Source organism: Falco rusticolus, chromosome 1 (genome assembly GCF_015220075.1).
Source record: "Falco rusticolus isolate bFalRus1 chromosome 1, bFalRus1.pri, whole genome shotgun sequence".
NCBI lineage: Eukaryota > Metazoa > Chordata > Aves > Falconiformes > Falconidae > Falco > Falco rusticolus.
In genome coordinates this window covers 40430217-40436216 of record NC_051187.1, presented here as the reverse complement: position 1 = coordinate 40436216, position 6000 = coordinate 40430217, and positions in this window count along the sequence as shown.

The window sequence follows — 6000 nt, the reverse complement described above, 5'->3', positions numbered from 1 at the left end:
AAAGGCAGCCGGTGAAGGGAGAGCGGCGGCTAGCGCCTGAGGGGAAGGGGCAGCGTCGGCCCGTGCCCCGCAGCAGAAAGGCCCCACCAAGGCTCTCACCCGCGGCCGTCGCCGCAGGCAGAGCCACGGCCCACCCTGGCCCAGGCGGCGGGCTCCCACCGCGGGCAGCTGCTGCGGCGCGACGGGGCAGGGGTGCCGCCCGCTGGCGCGCCGCGGGTTTAGTCTTCGCTTATCGTATCTTGCAGCAGAAGCCAGGGCTGGAGGAATTACCGCCTTTTACCGGAGCGGAACGGAGGGCAGCTCCAGGCCCTCACCCACTAAACAAGTTAGCTTAACCCAGCCCCTCTCCTACAAACACTGCTTGCTTTCTTTAAGCAGCAGCACAGTATTACCCCTCCAAAACTTTGATTTATATTTTTAATTTAAGTAGGACTATTTTCCATGCCGTATGTACCAAGCAGGTCACAGCTTAACACCGAGCTCTCAATGTTCAGACACAATTTTTAAGTACAGAAAACTTCTTATATTATTTATGTAAAATTACTTCTAAAGGGTTAAACAGTTGCTGTTCCAGTTCACTCCAATACTTTATAATTTGCCCCAACAGTAAAGAACTATAGTAGCTTTTACAGATATATTTAAAGCGCTGCCTCCTTCATCCTCCACTATCACACTGATTTGAAATCAACATCAGGTACAAAACATCATCATAATACATATTGGTTTAATCACTGACAATATAATAGCATTTAACCGAGATAAACACTTTTGTTCGCTTCCATATGCCATTTCGGGACATTAGAATCTTCTGATATTTACCTCATGTCTTTGAGATCCCCAAGTACTGCTATGAAAGGTAACTAATATTTTAAAATTGTATTTTGAAGACGTCTGTTAGGCCTTTGTGTTTGTCTGACAGGACCAATAGATCTGATGATATGGTGGTAATTTATATGGAGATAATGTCATGGTACTGTATCAACACGTAATGATAAGGTTACTGAAATCAGTTTAAATCTTTGCAAGCTGTCCTCAAAACCTGAAAGCAGTTTCTGATTTTTAATTTCTCGTAACAGGCTTCTGCACTCAAGCCATTATTTTAGAGTGGTGCTTAAATTATGACAGCTTTTACTAATGTTCAAACAAACCACTTCAGAATGTGTATTTAATAAATATCCATGGTTTGCGAAACAGCCATTTACATCACACTTCAACCTTCAAAGCACAGGGGGAAAAAATCTCATGGTTAAGTACAGAATTTGAGTTGATGTTGGCATTTGCTGCAAACTAGATCTGTCACATCACCTCATAAAATGCTAACACTGTGACAGGAGAAGATTGTCCCTTTCAAATGGTACATGAAAATGCAAGTATCATGACTCATTTGCATCCAATTTATGTGACTCTAACTGCAGTATTGCACCGAGAGGATTGCACACCTCAGAAGTGGTTAAATTTTCTGTACGTACATAAGCAGCAACATTTCAGAAGAGGCAAACACACAGATTTTTGCATACTCAGAATTAAAATGCCTGCAGCGCTCTGAAAGTTAAAAGTCAGTATGCTATTTTTCCATTACACATCTTTCTTCACAATCATACTATGACTTAAAGCAATAACAGCCAGTTCTTTGAGACACTGACATTACAGAGAAATATACTTATTTTTATAAACCACCCAGTAGCAAAACAATGTTTTCATCAAAACAATGTTAAAATCATAGCTACATTTTTAACCCAGAAGGCCTATGTGACCTCTGGAGAACTACTTCTGATCTGCTTTGTCTAACGAGTTGCAAATTCACCTGAAAATTTCGATCACCTGGACTTCTGATGGAAGACTCCTCAAACATGCACAAAAATCTTGCCACCCACCCAGACTTCTGAATTAGAAATGTGCAGGTCCATCCGCATAGTGGAATCAGGATTTACAGTAGTATCATAAACTATCATTATCATCAGGAAAAAAAAAAAATCAGTTCCTAACGATAAGGAGATTTTCACATACAAAACACAGGAAGGCTGGACAAGGACTATTGCTGTCAACACAAAATACAGAAAAGAAGCCTATAAGGAAAACAACTATGACCTTCCTAATAAAGTTAACAGGCTGCATTCATCAGAATGAAAATTAGGTGGAGCCAGTGTCTTTCTTGTATTCTTAGTTACAATGTTAGTAACTGCGGCACATATGGCACTGTTAAAGCAGTGAAAGCTACTGGAAGACAAATTTCGCTCAGCTCCCATTACTTCAGTATTTCAATAAACTGTTTTGCAACTTTTTTTTTTTTTTTTGTACTGGTAAACTGGTGTTTGCATGCATTACATATTTTTGTGTGACACTGCTGAAATTTGCTCTCCTCAACCTAACCTGTCAGTCATCACCTGACAGCCATGGAAAGATGTCAAGAGGACCCCCGTGAGAAAGCTCAGATCAGTTCTCTGATGTCAAAAGAAGTGGTTGATTGCTACAGATAACTGAAGTAGACACATCCTTTGGCTCAACAGTACCGTGGAATTACTACACGGATGCCAGACGCAAGATTAGATTTAAGGCAAACCAAGTGCTTCTGTAAAGAACAGAGTTCTGATTTTTCTGTTGGAGGAACTTCATCCAGTTGGCTACTTCTCTAAAGTTTCAGATTGCTGTTAGCATTTCATCCAATAAGGCAGACATTTTTCTAAAGAGTATTACTTAAAGCAAGATATGACAACTAAGAGGTCAAATAAAAAGTAAGAACTTCAAAAAAACATTCTCTGCAATTGCCCATCGGACCTGGGTTGGTGCTATTGCACAGTGACAGAGGCTGCCCTTGCTTGTTCTTGATCCACAGAACAAACTTGTTCCTAGGGCTGAAAATCGTGCATTCTTAAATACCCTCAATTTATCTATGGGAATATTAGAGAAAAAATTAAATTACATCCATGTGGGATAGAGTACCAGCCTTCACACATTGCTTTCTATAGGCCCTTTCATCTAAATAGTTCAGAACACTTTTCTAGAACAGATAATATTTACCTGCTATTTGTAAAGATAAACTTAAGCATAAAAAAACCCCAAATCCTTTGAGGCAGCCTTGTGGCTGCTTTCATGTCACACACCTCTACCATATGCTGTTGTTTAGTTGTTAAACTAACCCTGCAACTTAATCTTGCTTTCAAAAAAGCTACAGCAGTACTCCATTGACAACCACTACTTCAGGCATTCTGTCTTCTAAACTTCTCCAAGCCCGTGACTTCTGCTGAGTGGCAGATGCTCTTGTGAGTCATTATATATAATGAAGTTTTAAATCCAAACCTGTGATAACAAAGTATAGTTTGTAGTTCCATAGGACTGCTGTGAAATATGGCTAAGAAGCCATTGTTCCAATTCCTTAGTTTGGTCTACTATATATACCGCTGGTGGCATGCAGACATGAATCAAGAACATAATCTTTGGCTGCCAAAATCCAGGTGTAGCTGCACTTACACGAGCAAAGCCATAAATGTCAGTACCTTTGTTTTCCCCAACAGAGGAAGCATAAGTTATGCTTCTGAAAGCACAATTGTGCTGGTATAGCTGGTTTTTTATGTAACTGCCATTCTGGGATTGCTTTGCCAGTCTAAACACATGCATATTATACCAAGAGTGTACTCACACTTGACTGGCACAATATATTACTAAAGAAAACAGAAAAAATTGCAACTGCCATATTGCAAGTTTACTGACACAACACATGCCTATCACTGCTACATCTGTACGTGATGCAGACCAACATAAGCAGAGTTCTGCAGCAAAACAACTGCTGCCAAGTACTTGAGCTCCATGCTATGTGCCTTTCAGACAGTTTTGCTTCAGGCTAAACCCATTACCTGCTGGGGTACACTTAGCACATTCCTGAAGCACAAGTACCAGTTCCAATCCATCTGAAAACAGCCCAGTCCCCTGGATCCGAGATCACCCTGAAATGTGAGCCAAAGCACAGTAAATGGGGACTATCTGAAAAGTCATGTAAGGGCACTACTAATCAAACTATGGTACTAATGTAGAGCCATCTGTAATTGAAAGGACAGTTAATTCTTCTCTAAATGCCAGCCACTCCAGTGAGACATGACAAACATGAGATGGACAAATGCATTTGATCAAGACCTTGGCTCTGTGGTATTTCCAGTAGCTGTGCACAGCAGAGCTAATAATGCAGGGAAGGGAAAAAACCTAGCTTTTTCATTCACCTTTTTCTTGGAAGAGCACATTCTTTTAATGAGAGGCAAAAGCCTCAGTTATTGAATACTAATTATAATGTTGTACCACAAGAAGAGACGCTACAGGCTCCACGTATTCTCTAGTTTATTATTTAATCTGTCTTAATTAATGTCTGAAAAGTGATGGGGTTTCCTCCACTGAACAGAAGCAATCAATGTGTTTACACAATCTGGGAAGTTACTGACCAAGGCTGGCTCTGTGCCTGCAAGGACTGGCATGTCAGATGAGATATCCATTGACAACACTTCCTCTGTCACCAGAGACAAGCTTGTAAGGCACCCCACTGCATCTGGCACTGTTCTCAGAGGCCACAAAAAGAATGAGTTTCATAAAACCACCTCCATTCCAGAACATTTTACTGAGAATATTTATGCATATAACGATTATCAAGAATGTGCTGAACTCCCATTCATTTAGAGCAAGTTAAATGAGGACTAAATATACTAAGTCCTCATGCAAAGGGCAGCTTATACATGTGTTTAAATTCTTTGTTAAGTTACTACTATGTAAGCATAATTGGAGAGACCAAGCATACAATAGCATCATTTCATAGATATTATATTCTGCATATATTAATTTCATCAGTTATTTCTATGCTATTTAAAAACATATAAAGAAATTCAAATCCCATACCTATGTAACATAGTTTCAGTGGAAACTTTGTGATCTGTGCACAGGATTGTTCTAGTTCAGAGTGCTGCTTTCTTTTTTAGGGGGGTGTTGGGTTTTGTTCGTTAGGTTTTTTTTAAAAATCAGAATACATCACTGAATACCATTTCCAGCTCAAACTCTTCAGGAGAAAGATAAGGACTTCACATACATTTTTATAATGTTTTAAGAAAAACAAAGGTTTTGCCTACCAAGACAAATATTTAATAATGCAAATACTAAAGTTTTAATAAGTAATGCAATCATTCAAGCTACTATTTAGTAAAGATACAAAGAAAGACAATAAGATAAATCACAAAATGGGATGGAAATGAAAAGCATGCTGAGAAAGGTGTCATTTTAACAAAGATATTCAGAATATAGAGGTTCTTTTGTTTTACTCACTTGTTAAACCTAATGCCTCTATTGAGGTCACTACCAAGTATTCTTCAACTTTGAAATCCCACTTGCTCTTTGTTTTACTTTTGTGTTACAACCACTTTTAAGAACACAGACTCTCTAGCAATACACAACAAAACTCTCTATGTAGCATGACCTTTTTGGCATGGTTGAATGCAAGTTGTAATAGAACAGATACTCCATTCTGATGATGATTCTGAATTCCCCACCAAATGCTTCGTACATAAATTTTAGATATGTAAATATGTATAAACTACATCTAAAAAAATTATATAGTATATATTTATAACTATATAAAACAGTAGCTTCATTAGGCCACCCAAAACTTCACGTTTAGAATAAAGTGCCAGAAAATATTCCTGATGTAGCCTGGATGTCTTAAAGCTACACTGTCTATCTTTGTCTACTCGTAAAGCAAGCCACTACCTTTTCCATTCCAGCTTCTGCAGATAACCTTCAGAACATCTTTCAATGTAACAGGTTTTCTTCATTATATCTTTTCTCTGTTAAATTAAGTATGGCCTTCTCTTCCACTTCATTTCTCCAACTTCTGATCTGTTTTTAGTTTGCATTTGTTTTTCTCCATTTATCTTTCTAGTAGAAAGAAACAAAAATTTAACAAAGCAGCAGAGAAATTCTCCTTTCTCATTCATATTGCATATGACTTAATTTGTAATTCTTATCTATCTT